Below are 14,427 nucleotides of genomic sequence, written 5' to 3'. Positions count from 1 at the left end.
GGTGCTGGACTGCCCATGTGGGCGGGACAAAGACTGATATGCAAATGGATATTTCCCATCTGTGAAAGGTACAGTGAGCAAAAAGCGTGTGCTGCAAACTCTCATCCCAGAGCAGGTTATCATGCCATGTTCTTTCTGGAGAGGAGCGCCTGCTACCCTTTTTGAAATAAGGCTGATGGAAGCCTAGAAAAACTATAGACTTCAAAAGCGGCAGCTAAATCTCTTAGTGCCTCCATGCGACAGCCTCAGAAACCCTATTCGGGGTCATCTTCCTGGAGGGGTTGTTCTTTTCGGTACTATTCCTCTTTTGGTATAGGAAGAGGACAGGCTTTTCAAAGAGGCAAGAGAAATGTCATTCGTGGTGGACGAGGAAAGATTACAAAGCCAACTTCAGGAATGGCATCTTTGCCCTCAGCCGCTCCTGCAGCCGCCTCCAAATCACTCTGAGACCTTGTTACACAAAACCCCAGTGGGAGGAAGGATCTCTCAGCATCTGAAGGAATGACAGGGCATTACCTCAGATGCTTGAGCACTGGAAACAGTAGCTCAAGGTTACTGTCTCCCCTTCCTAAAAAGGCCTCAGAACCATCCACTGGGAACCAACTTTGTCAAAATTCCAGATCCACTCCTGTTGCAGGAAATGTTAACCCTGCTAGAGAAAGGTGCTATAGAACAAGTACCTGAAGCGGAGAGGAACAAGGGTTGGTACTCCCCATACTTTCTCATCCCAAAGAAGGGCGGAGGATTGAGACCCATCATGGACTTAAGAAACTTGAACAAGTTCCTCAGGAAGGACAAGTTCAAGATGGTAACCCTTTCTCAGATCCTTCAGGCTCTCCAACTACAAGACTGGTTGGTATCATTGGACCTTCAGGGTGCTTACTTTCATGTGCCAATACATCTCAAGCACAGAAAGTACCTGAGGTTTGCGGTGGCAATTCTCACTATCAATTTCGAGTTCTGCCATTCGGGTTGACCTCCACCCGAAGGTTTTCACCAAATTAATGGCAGTAGTGGCAGCGAGTCTCAGGAGAGGGGGGATTCACATCTACCCCTACCTGGACGATTGGTTGATCAGAGCACGTTCTCCCGAACAAGCTCAAGAACATCTTTCGATCACCTGCCACTTCCTTCACAGATTGGGCTTCTCCCTCAATTTCAAGAAGTCCCACATGATACCATCCCAAAAGCTCCAGTTTATCAGAGCAGTCTTGGATACTTCCTCGGGCAAAGCCTCGCCTCCCGAGGTGAGAGCTCTCCACATTCTGCAGATGGTAACAAAGTTCCAAAATGCCCAGCATCTCCCGGCCTTCGATTTTCTGAGGTTGCTCGGCCTCCAGATTGAGAATGAGATCCCTTCAATGGGCACTCAGAACTCAGTGGTCCCAGTTTTCAGGGAATATGTCAGATCTTCTGCAAGTCCCGAGCGCAGTTGCTCAGGATCTACTATGGTGGGCTTGCAACAACATCCTCAAAGGAGAATCTTTTTGGCAACCATGGCCGTAGATAAGAGTAGTAACGGACGCCTCACTCACGGGGTGGGGAGCCCACCCCAATGACCTGACAATCAGCAGTCGTTGGTCTCCATCGGAGTCCAAACTACACATCAATTTATTGGAGCTGAGGGCAATCAGACTAGCGCTGAAGGCCTTCCTGCCCTCTGTACAGGGAAAGAATGTCCTGATAATGATGGACAACACGGTGGCCATGTACTACCTCAACAAGAGAGGAGGCGTAGGGTCACTACCACTGTGCAGAGAGGCAATGCAGCTCTGGTTCTGGGCAATACGAGAAGGAATCTCTCTATCAGCAGTTCACCTAGCCGGAGAGCAGAACACGGCAGCAGACACTCTGAGCAGGCAGAGCATGGTCACTCACGAGTGGGAGCTAGCTCAAGAAGTCCTTCTGGAGATCTTCGCCCTTTGGGGAACCCCTCAAGTGGATCTGTTTGCAACCACGGTAAACCGGAAGTGCGAACAGTACTGCTCAAGGGAATTTCCTCCGAGAGGAGCCCTAGGAGATGCGTTTGTGGTGGACTGGAAGTTTCCATTTCTGTACGTGTTTCCTCCAGTCACTGTGATTCCTCAAGTAATCAGGAGGTTGAGAAAGTTCAGGAAAACCATGATCCTAATTGCCCCGGATTGGGCCAGGAGGACGTGGTACCCGGACCTCCTGGACATGTCCATCTGCCCTCCAATACGTCTTCCACAAAGAGAGGATCTTCTCTCACAAGAGGAAGGTTGGGTTCTCCATCCAGAGGTCAACCTTCACGCATGGTTTCTGAGAGGTTGAGATACAAGGATTGGGATCTTCCGGATGACGTAATGGAAATTTTGCTTTCGGCCAGAAGGCCTGCAACAAAATGCTTATACCAGTGTGGTTGGAATAAGTTTATTAACAGGTGCAGAGATAAGGATGTGGACCCTTTTCAATGTGGCACCCCAATGGTACTTTCTTTCCTATTACATCTAGCCAACCTGGGGCTCCAGATCGGAACAATTAAAGGATATCTGGCTGCGCTATCCATTTTCAAGCGCTCCTCGGAAGAGGTTTCTTATTTCAAAATTCCATTGATAATTAAATTCCTGAAAGGGCTTACTAACGTATACCCTCCAGTACCTTTTCATGTGCCAACTTAGGATTTAAATCTAGTACTTAAGTTTCTAACTTGTATACCTTTTGAGCCTCTGCACTCTTGTCCCTTGAGGCTTCTAACATTAAAAACTGTCCTTCTTGTAGCCAACAGCCCGCAGGGTTAGTGAACTACAGGCTCTCTCATGTAAACCACCATCTACTATTTTTTACAAGGACAAGGTATTTCATAAAGTTAAACCTTCCTTTTTACCAAAAGTAGTTTCTGACTTCCATTTGTCACAAAAAATCATATTACCAACATTCTATCCTCCTCCTCATTTGGGCAAAGAAGAGGAGAGACTGCCTAGACTGGACCCCACAAAGGCTCTCAGTTTTTACATTTCAAGAATGTCAAAATTACGTCAAGATGACCAACTCTTTGTGTGTTATACAGGTCATAAATTAGGATTATCGGTGACAAAACAAACCATATCCCGCTGGATCATTCTGGCTATAATTGAATGCTACAGATTGGCGGGAAAGGACCCCCCAGATGGGCTTCGAGCCCATTCCACTAGGGGGATGGCTACTTCTGTGGCTCTTAAGAGGGGAGTCCCTGCAGCAGATATTTGTTCAGCTGCAACATGGAAATCGATCCATACTTTCATCAAGCATTATTGCTTAGATGCTTCCTCCTCCAATGAGGGTTTATTTCCCAAGGCGGTACTTTATTCCGTCCATGAAAACAGTATCTAGTACTCCCACCTCCAAAATTGCCACTGCTATGGGAGTCTATCATAAGATGAGGAATACGTGGCAGGACACAATCCATTCGAAGAACAAGTTACTTACCAACTGTAACGTTCTTTCGACTGGATGTTCCTCCCACGTATTCCTCATCGACCCTCCCAACCTACCCCACAGTACAGTTCGCATTTTCTTACACTTTCCTCTCAAGAAGAGTCCATCAGTCATGAGGCACGCCTGGGTGTTCCTCCAATATTTCATCGAAAAAACAGAATTGATGCCAACTGGCGCGGCTCGAGCTATTTATACCCTCAGTGACGTCGACAAGTACGGAGCCCGCCGAGGGACAATCGACGCCACGACCTCGAGTACAGCGCCCTCTGGTGAAAAAAAATTTCAGAAGCAGCGAAGCGGACAATAACGAATATCATAAAATGAGGAATACGTGGGAGGAACATCCAGTCGAAATAACGTTACAGTTGGTAAGTAACTTGTTCTTCCGAAGCAGCTGAAGCTGGACAACAATTGTCAAAGATGTGGAATATGTGGGAGGAACATCCAGTCGAAACAACAACACCATGGGCAAGTAACTTGTTCTTCCTTTTCAAACCTTCCCAAACAACACTTTGGTACTGAGACGAAGAAGAGGGCTATGAAAGTACACCGTTGGTATAGTCATGCATGTCAAGCTAATCGTTTTTCTCGAAGTCAGGCAATTAAACTAAAGGACCCACACCTGTGTGCCTTTGACTATCCCACTAGGTATAAGAATCATGACTGCACCGTGAAAGTAAGAGAACGAGAAGGAACCCAGAGGCGGGTGGCCGACACGAGCGGGAGGGAAGCTAGCTGGAGAGGAGCAGGAGTTGAAAGGTTTGCCAGGCCGGAGAGAGAGACGCTGTGGCAGAGGCCTGCCACAAGAGGGCCTGGAAGGCATGTAAACACTCCTCGTTGGGTGCATGCAGCAGGCCTTTTGGGCGATGGCACACTCCAGCAGCCGCAGAACGCCCGGAGAGCAAGCAGTGCTCGCTCCAGTCTCAGTGGAATGAGCACGAAGACCCGAGAAGCCAGACAGCAGTGCAAGTAGCGTGATAGAAGGGAAACACTCATACCAGGGAACTGCGGGAGCTTAACGTATGCCCTCTTAATTACAGAATTAATAGGAAATTGTTATAAGAACTTTTGGAATGTGGAAACCAGTGCTTTTGGAAAAGCCAATGAACTGAAAGTGATAAGAAGCCATTTTGAATGTTGCATAAAACAAAAGCCAGGTATTTTGAATATCAAACAATTGAAAGATATGTGAACCATTTTGAATGCTGCAATAAAGCAAAAACAAATTAAAATAGTTCAAGAATTTCAAGTTACGGGAAAACCTGTATTGGAAAGAGCCAGAAGAATACATAAGGTGTAACAAAAGCATGCTGGCAAACCAGCTCAAAACAAAGTGTTGGAAGAGAAACATTGATGAAAGAAACAAGTTTAACTGTTCATGCAGAGCAACGGCCAATTGTTAATGGAAGGCAGATAAGAAGGGGTATCGGTTGTGTGACTGTAGTGGGTGAACCGTGTGGTCCGACAACTGCACCTAGACCAAGGGCCCTTTGTGAAGAAAGTCAATTAAAGTATTTCTACAGAAGCTTGCGTTGTGCAACGGCTGCTCTTAAGATTTTGAAGTCAAGAAACTGACTGGTTTTGTGAACAAGTACAGAGTGCTACTGACCAGCGAGTTGGGAAGTGTTCCAAGGAACTTTATTGTGTTTCCAAGCTGGAAACTTGAACTCTTGGGGAAGGGAGCCCCAGTCTTTTGTGAACTGTTTTGAACTTGGGGAAGGGGGAGCTGAGCATAAGCCAATAGCCGGAAGAGCCTCTAACCGTTTTTCTTTTGAACACTCTTCATTTTGAAGCTGACATCCCTACACATTGTATACAGTTAGTTAGTTAGTTGTGAAGGCAAGTATAGGTTTTGGGCGCAGTTACTTGATTTGGACATCCAGATGCAGACCATCCTTAGTTTTCTTTAGGTAGGGAAATCCCACCTTGGCATAGGGCAAGTTAGGCCTTACTCCACTCTGCCTTTTAAATTAAATAAAACTTCTGAGTATACATTTGAATCTTTTGTCTGTGTCTTGCTTCATGGTGCCTTCATAATGCACACAGGGATTTTAGCTTGCATGCAGGGCTCCATGCTTGCTGCCTACAGTTTCTTTCTTCTTGCAGTTTGTTACACTTGGTGCTGGTTTCCTCTCATCCCCCTTTGGCATACAATATCCTGCTTTTTCCCAGTCACAGTGTTCTCAAAATGTGGAGAAGTCCCTTGGCTAATGTTATTGTTTGTTTCTTAATAATTACAGGTTTAAGTGAATGCCTGACACGAGCATTGCTCAAGTCTGGAATTTAGTGGTAGTCAGTACCTTCTTTGAGCTGCACGTAATCTTAGGAAGGGGTATGTCTATATAACAATGGTGTAACTGTACTTGCTGAGTTTGGTACCATATCATTCAGGGTATGGACCTGAACGTAGGCAGAGCTCCCACAATGTACTGCTCTGCAGACCCCAACTTATACTGCCTCCAGCTGGTGCATGTCCCTGGTAGGATGGCTTTCCTAGGCTGCAGAGACCCCTCCTGTATCTTATGATAAAGTTACTGGTGTAACTTTGTCAAAGGGTGTACCTCAAGTTTAAGACAGATGTTTAAGATTGAGTTGTTATGAAAAAGCTCAGAAAGAGCAGAGGTAATAAGGGGTATGAGTAAGGTCACCCATTCTTTATTTAAAAGTGTGACACGACTGCCTAGTTAAGATTTATTTTAAACCACTAATTTTGAGATTATACTTGGTCATTGCATTTGTAATATAATAGCATTTATTTATCTTTTTTCTATTCATTGGGGGAGGAATAAAACTACCCACAGTCTTTTAAAACGTCAAACACAAATTAAGCTGAAACTCACCTTTTAGCTGGTGGTATAGCAACTGGAAGCACTTACAACTCTCTACTCAATAGCACTGTCCTATGATTGTCCAGAGCTGCTTCCCACATAGAGAGGGTGATGGCTGGAACTTGCCCACAATGTGTGACAGAACCTTTAAATTACTTCCTTTTAAATCCTTTAGCTTAGTAACCAGACCTTGTCAAAGATACAAACAGCTCTTCACTCTTAAGTCAATAAAACAAGTTATTGCATATATGGTAGTTGAAACTTCCCAATACCAGGCCAGGAGGATAGCCCAGGAACAACACGTTTGTCTTGGAAGCAAGACCATGCAGAACAACACTGGTTTGAATCCTGGTCCTGTGCTTAGATACTGGTCTCCGGTATTACGCGCATTATAAAAGATGAATTAATCCTCCCTATGCTGAAATGTCTGAGATCAGGAGTGCGTGTTGAAGTTTAAGCATGCAGACCACTAAAGTGACAAACAGAAACCTTAAACCCATCTTGCCTGAACTAATTGTTTTCCATATACCGGCAGGATAAGTGTAAACCAGAGAGTGGAGCTAGAAGGTGACTCAACCTATCTGGTTGCCATGCTGAGAAATGAGCCCTGGTTGACTCTGACCCTTTCAACTCAGCTAATTAATGAATAAGAGCAGCAGAGGGGTGAATATACAGTTGTTAAACCAACCTCTCCTCTTCCCTGCAGAGAAGTGTCTTTGTTTGAAAGATTTCCCCTCAAGTACTATTAACGTGGGTCAAACATACTTTTCTTGAGAAATGGACCAAAAGAGGGTAAATGCTATTTATTGATAACCCCCTTTATGTCATCTATGTTCAAACTGGTGAAATGTCTGCCGTGACCTCTGCAAGAGAATGTTGTCATCCTTTTTATTTAAGAATTACAGATTCACCTGTCAGCTAGGAGCTGGATTCTGGAAGCAGCAGACATACACTCCCTGATCCCTAACTGATCACATGGGTTTTTCTTAAACCATGGGATGGCTTGTCTCTCCCCATGCAACTCACCCCTGTGATTTCCACTGAGACTGGGGAAGGAAAAGAGTACTATGGCAGGTTTGCTCCCAGAAAATGTAGGTCACTCCTTATGTATAATGCTTACTCACAGAGAAAAACCTTGATTGTCCCTGTTAAGCAATCCTTTCCCTACAATAGTGTGTGCAACTCCTATCTAAAGCAGGGATCGAAATTAGGATTTGTTGACCAGGAACAATAAGCAGCTCTTGGGTATCGGCATCACCCATTACGCAGAAGCAAACTCTGTGGGTCCAGTAGCTAGAACATAGTGTGCAGCAAATCTAGCTTTCTCGCAAAATGCAAACTGCATTTTGTTTCTATCATATATTATCCACTATGCTTTAAATGCAGTGAGTACTTTATTCTTTTTTCTAATACTCCTTCCAAACCTACACATTTAATATCACATGGATATGTTTGTATGGCACCACTTGCCTGGGAGTCCTGGTAGAGCCACGCTCCCCTTGGCTACAGCCAGGCTCCCCTTGGCTATAACCAGGAACGAAATAGCTCCAAGCTCTTAGCAATTTTGAACCATGTAAAGGGATATCATACCTTCAAACACTACTAATTAAATGCAATTTTTGTTCTTAAAAAAAAAGTGATATTGTTAAGATGTAAATCTAAAGCTCAAAAAGAAAAAAAGAAAACAGGGTTGAGCGTCAACAATTGTTTTGTTTGTTAAAAGAAGACACATTCATTTTGTCAGGTTTTATACATTCTGTGAGAGACTTCACTTCATTTGTACTGCTACCACAGAATCTGTTTGGGCCAAACATGCATTAACAAAATTAATTAAAACTTGCTGGCATGGATGATGCCACAATATTGATGGCCCACACTCAATAGGATGAAATGGTTATAAGATTATTAAAATAAATAATTAGTTACAAACCATCACGTTTCAACAACAGATTAATCGGTCTAATATTAGAAGGAGCCTTGATGGAAGAATATGCATATAAAAGAATAGGCAGCTTCACTCCCTCCGTAGTGGCTAAAAACTCTCTGTCGAGGCCTACCGGCTATCTGAATTTGTGGTGTATTTCCTAAAAGATAAGACACCACTGATGCAGTATATGTAAAGGATACAGTGGCAATATTACAACTCTTAAAAGATCTACAGTTCGATGTAACTCAATAATGCTTGGCCACTCTTGATATTGAAGCTTTATATACAAACCTTCAGCAAGAAATGTTAACAATTGTTGAAAAGGTCCTACGATATTGAACAATAGTTCTGGACATTCCAACATACTTCATTCTCTATCGGGCAGTACTAGCCCTAAAAAAACATTTTTCATGTATCAAGATCCGTTTAATGTACACATTTATGATATGTCAATGCGGGCTACATTTGCTGCCAATCTAACAAATTCATAAATGACTCTGAGAATCAACATATATATTCAGACACTAGCCCTAGTAGTTATCAGTTGAAGTTTATGGTAAAATCTCCCATTTGGTCATTTCCTGAGATATTACTATCTGTACAAGAATATTATCACTAGGCTGAGGATCCTATGAACAGGGGTTATGCACACAGATTATTGAAGCAATCAATTAAACAAACAAATAATATTCCACAACATATCAGCTTAACTCAGCAGCAACAAAAGAACAATTCTGTTTAAACAAATACAGCAGCTCATGGCTATTCACCTTTGGCAAATAAAAGGAACAAATAATCTTGACATTTTGTCCGAATTTTAATGTCTGGGAACATACATTTCCTCTTCCAAGATTTGCATTCTGTGGAAAGAAAATTCTTCGAGTGGTTCTTGTAAATTCGATTGACAACCATCAGGGTTCCTTTTCCACCCGCTTATGCTGTGGGATTGGCAGAGGGAGTTTACTGCGCAGGAGATTTGGTCGAATCCAAATACATCAAATTATTTTTAACAAATGTGGCCACGAATATATGTGGTGGGTGGGTAAGGGTAATAATTAAGATGAAGGGGGAGAAGAGGGTTTCTGCAGGGGGGGCTCTCCCCTGCCAATTTTTGAGACCAAATGGATTAAAAGAAGGAAAGAAAAAAAGAAAACAATGGATTTGGATTAAACCAAGTCCCCTTGATGTAATCATAAAGAACCGTTCGATATATCTAGACCGACCAGTGGGTCTAGATATATCCATGTGCCATGTAGTTCCTGTTCTGTCTTTCCAGACCAATGTCAATTACAGAGGTCCGTCCTGTTTGTGTACAGAGGGAAGAGGAGCAAAGAAGAGAGATCTTTGTAATTGATATTGACCTCAAAAGACCAACACACCATACAGACATTAAAAATAATACAGAAACAGAGACCTTAGAAAATCATCTGCAGCGAATGGAGTAAAAATTGATCTATTAAACGAATATTGCGCTCAGAAATAATATTGTCCCGAGGGGTCGGGCATGTGTTTCTAAACATACGTTGATTGAGCGTACAAACATTCCGGATGCACCTTCCCATAGTTTTCCTCTTTTTTACACATGCAAAATCAGGCAATAGGGCGTGGCCATCTTGTGATAATCTTATCCGTTGCCATATCGCCCAAGGTAGACTGCCCTGGCGGCACTAATTCATATGCCCCGCACCTGAGGCTGACATCACCAAATCTATTGATATTCTCTGTCTATCTCCAGGACGTTAACTGCGCAGCGTAGCCAAACACACCCAGTCATCAACTACGTCATAACCTTAGTTGACGCAGAACCCGGAATATCAAAACATCTCACAGCACAGCACGTCCCAATTTTGATTATAAAATCATACCTTTAAAGGAAATAGCAAAACTGTACAATTTTTAAAGTACTTTTATTTCACAATAAACGCTCCGATAACATCTGGCGATTGCCATATTCAAGCATGTCCGTAATTTTTTTCTTTGTTCGCTATCCACAAATGTTTATCGTGAGTCACACGGTGTTCCTTTTCAGTATAAAAAGCACATTGGACGCACTGTGAAGCGCAAGGTTGTGGCATCAGCTTGGCGCTCGGCCACTGTAAACAATGGCAGGTTGCTCCTCATCACTGGTACAGCGTAAGGGCATATCAGCGCGTGGCGATCGTCCCAAAAAAGAGTCATTGTTATGCACCCACCCAGGTTTATCGTTAGCTGGCGGTTGAAAAACCCGTCAGTTGGTTACTGGAATTGATGACAATTGCAAAAATAGAAATGTGTCTCAGTAGCCGATCTTTAGTACAGTTTATCATTTTACCCATTAATTCGGCCCCGTGTTAATACCAATGATGAACACAGACGTCAAAACAATGGGAACACAGAGAAAACAACGTGGAAAGTAGTGTACAATTTGCTTCAGAGGTTAGTGCTATAGAGTATGTTAAATTCGAAATGGGATGCGGAAGCTGACCCTACAAACAGGGAGCAAGGTAGCTGAAAGAAGAAAACATAGACGGAATTTTAATTAAATATTAGCGTTCAATTGTGCGTTTGTGGAACGTGGGGGAAAAGGCCACTACACACACACGCTGTATTTACGTGTCGTTGCAATATGACACAAACAACAACCGAGTAAAATATAAGGCAGCAATAACAGTCCACAAATGATAACTTGAGTAGTTGGTCTATAAAATCATCGAAAGTGCAACTTACATAATATTTGGCATTTCCATTCTGTTGACGTAAAGCTGACACTCCGTTCAGGGTAACACATTTTCATAAAGTGAAAATACATGTTCCTTTGTCAAGTTTTGGAATGGTGAACCTTGTCATACTTGACAGTGTTACATCCCTGCCTTCATACATTCCTTTTCAAAATGTTAGCTTTGGTTCAAGGTAAAAAAACAATTGTACCTTACACCGTGTACGATGTGTGGGTTTTCTCAGCTCGGAAACAAAAGTTCAACGCCGCTGACTTTCACTCACAATGGCAGCCAATAGCCCTTCAGACCGTAGTGCATTAGAAACATTTTTGTAAAAAGATATGATTTTTTTCCTACCATTCATCAATGTGAGCGACATTTGTACGGATTTACGTTGTTACTATGCAGAAATTTGCACTCTGCAGAGACTTCCACAGGCAGGCCAGACCACCTGTCACCTCAGCCCATCTCCTCTTCACACGCGAAATCACGTGAACATTTTTCGCAAGGAGCAAATCTCGTGCCCTGAGAAAATGTGCTCGTACGAGAATGTCCTATATTGTGCACATGCTTCCTATGCAGAACTTTGCACTCTCCAGAGACTTCCACAGGCAGGCCAGACCACCTGTCTCCTCAGCCCATCTCCTCTTCATACGCAAAATCACGTGAACATTTTTTGCAAGGAGCAAATCTCGCACCCTGAGAAAATGTGCTTGTACCAGAATGTCCTATAAAGTGCACACGGGTGTTTGTACTATCCCACTTTGTGACACTAGCAAAGTGAACCGTGTGGGCGTCTTGCCACCTTACAAATACAGACACATAGTAAATACATAAATAGTAATGTCTCGATTCCCCTAGTAACTTAGGGTAGGACCCAAATTTAAGTAAATATGCAAAAATGAAGGGGGATCCTGGGAGTCTCTCTGCCACACATTAATCCTGGGCACGAGACCCTTGCCCAGATTATTTCGCTCACTATCTTTCACAGAGGAGAAATATAACAATAATATCACCAGCACCAAAAACCTAGACAATCCAAAATGTTTGCTTCCATGGGCTGCAGCGCTTGTTTCCAAACACTACAATCTTGACTGCATGACCTGGCGAAAACTCTTCATACAGCCTCCCCAAAAGAAACACTAAGTATATAATAATTAAACTCACCACCACCACAACATCACACAGCCATGCAAACGAACACCTCACCAAAATGCCTAGAGTGTTCAATACCAACATTCTGAACACATTCCAACAAACAAACTTAGACACATCATCTCACTATCCTATAAACACTATTACACTAACAATCCGTACACACATTTTAAAAAACATATCCCCTAAGCAGCCAACATACCACAGTCAAAATCTTTGCTAACATGGGTGTGTTATGCTACGGCACTTCGGCCATGCACCCAAGGCTCTAGGCCCTGGCCACAACCACCGCAGCATTACACACCCATAGAAAGAAACACCTACCAGATGACCACAACCCAAAAACATAATACATCCACCTCAAAACCTGCCCACTTCCATTAACATTCTAAAAAATAATAACGCCAACGTAGAAACTCTTCAATACATACCCTCTTTAACCAATGCTCTTCTATCGACCCAAAATAGCCAGTAGTGCGCCCAGTGTTCATTATGTCTGCGGACACAACAAACACATCACAGCCTTCTCCCACCTAAACAAATACAGCATTTGACCCATCTCTTACTTCCCCACCCTCTACAAGCACTCATCCACACCAACAGACTCACCAAAAGTGGATTTATGCTCACTTCCAGTGCATGTCCGCGCATCCAATATGGCAGGCGCACCGAAACAATTTGACGCACCTCATGCCTCCTCCCAGCCAATCAGAGATCACGTTGTGTGTCAGCGGACACGAGGCAAGCCGATTATCCGATCGGTGTCCTGTCTGCAGAGCGAACAGGGAAGTGTGACCGCGGAGCGGACATAGATATCACTAATTTGTTTGCGTTGCATTTTGGTCGTTTAAATAAAAACTACTGGACGGATTTACACCAAATTACACCAAATTAACAAAAGTACTCTTTCGGGACCAAGCCGCTGCTCCTGCCGCACATTTGGTGAAAATCCGTCAGCGGTTTGGGCTGTAGGCGCGACAGACATTTTTTCCCATTATGTCTATGGGATAAAAAAAAAATTTGGGACCCCCCCCTATAACTTTGCCCCCGTTTGACCAAACCAATCAGGGTGGGCCATATAATTTTGTTGCAAAGTTTGGTGAGGATTCGTCTAGGGGAAGCAAAGTTATAAGCCGCTGAGAAAGTGCTCTTCCTATGGGTTTAGCAACTTAACCATAACTGCTTGGCTGGTACCGCATATATATATCTTGTGCAGTACTATATCTGTACACGTTTGTGAACTCAGTCTGACAGTGACACAATGTTAGGTGTCAGCACTATGAATCATTGTAATTTTGCCATGTTTGCCCTACAGTGCTCGGAAGAAAATTATAATACCTGACCAAGAAGGTCGTACAACACATGCCCTATTGGGGAATAAGGAGATGACAAGGCAAGTAATCGGCTAGACATTGATGGAGATACAGTTTGGAACTCCAGTAATCACTGTACATGGTCTTGTAATGTGGGATGGTAGTGAGTCATACACCTTTTCGTTTATGTTGCTTTTCAGGGTCAGGTGGAAATAGGTGAGGTCCTGAAGAAGGCGGCTAATCAGCTACACAGCCGAAACCTTATGCTAACCATTAGGGAGTAATTGGTCGCCCTGGTGAGCCTTGTTACAGTATGTAAACCATATTTTCTGTGACATAGACCCTGTTTTAAAGAATGTATGTATAGTTTTCATTGTTTGTAACATCTGGTTGTTTGGAAGAAATACAAACACTTGGGGATAGATGAGAGATTGATTATTTGTGATATTCACCTATATATGTTGCATGACAGTTTGTACTGATTGTAGTTTTGTCCTTTTTTTCAAACAATGCAACATGTATGATGATGTTTATTCCTTTAATTGAGGTATCGGCTAAATTGTGAGCAAGAGAATTTGCTATGGGATGGATGACAAAACAAAATAAAATAAGATTATGGACCAATAAACATTGATATTGGTTCCGATTATTGAGTTCCACAAACTTTGGTTCTTCCATTGATTGGAATTAGTAAACAAAATGCAATTATAAGGTAATGCATTAACAGGTGGTGGGCATACTTTTGTAAAAACACATCCAGCAATTGCCAGTTTATGGTCCCAAACATTATTTAGTTATGAATAAAGATGTCTCATACTAAATTCAGACAAATTAGGCCAACCAATGGCATCACTTAGCAATGAGTAATTGAAGATGAGTTATATTGGTTCAGGTTGTTGCCCAATATATAAACGTTAGATCATGTAGCAGGAAAAAACATTTGACAAACCTGAATGATTTGGTCATGTGCATGCGTCTATATGATGCTGTTGATTTTGTAGTAGGAGCAGTGTGTGCATACATTAGAATACATTAAGCCTATCCTCTGTTTCTTTATATAATTGTGCATGAGC

The 14,427-nt window shown here is 42.8% G+C and overlaps 1 protein-coding gene across 1 annotated transcript in view; it reads left to right on the top strand.

The window, feature by feature from the left end:
• The window catches only part of LOC138568807 (ribonuclease kappa-like), a 455,985-nt gene that overhangs the window by 404,854 nt on the left and 36,704 nt on the right, over positions 1 to 14,427 (top strand). The window lies entirely within an intron of this gene.

The sequence above is a fragment of the Ambystoma mexicanum genome, chromosome 1p, assembly GCF_040938575.1.
Source record: "Ambystoma mexicanum isolate Mex_15411 chromosome 1p, UKY_AmexF1_1, whole genome shotgun sequence".
In the NCBI taxonomy this organism is placed as follows: Eukaryota; Metazoa; Chordata; class Amphibia; order Caudata; family Ambystomatidae; genus Ambystoma; species Ambystoma mexicanum.
Note: the sequence above shows the minus strand (reverse complement) of the source record. Positions and strands in the feature narration are given on the sequence as shown.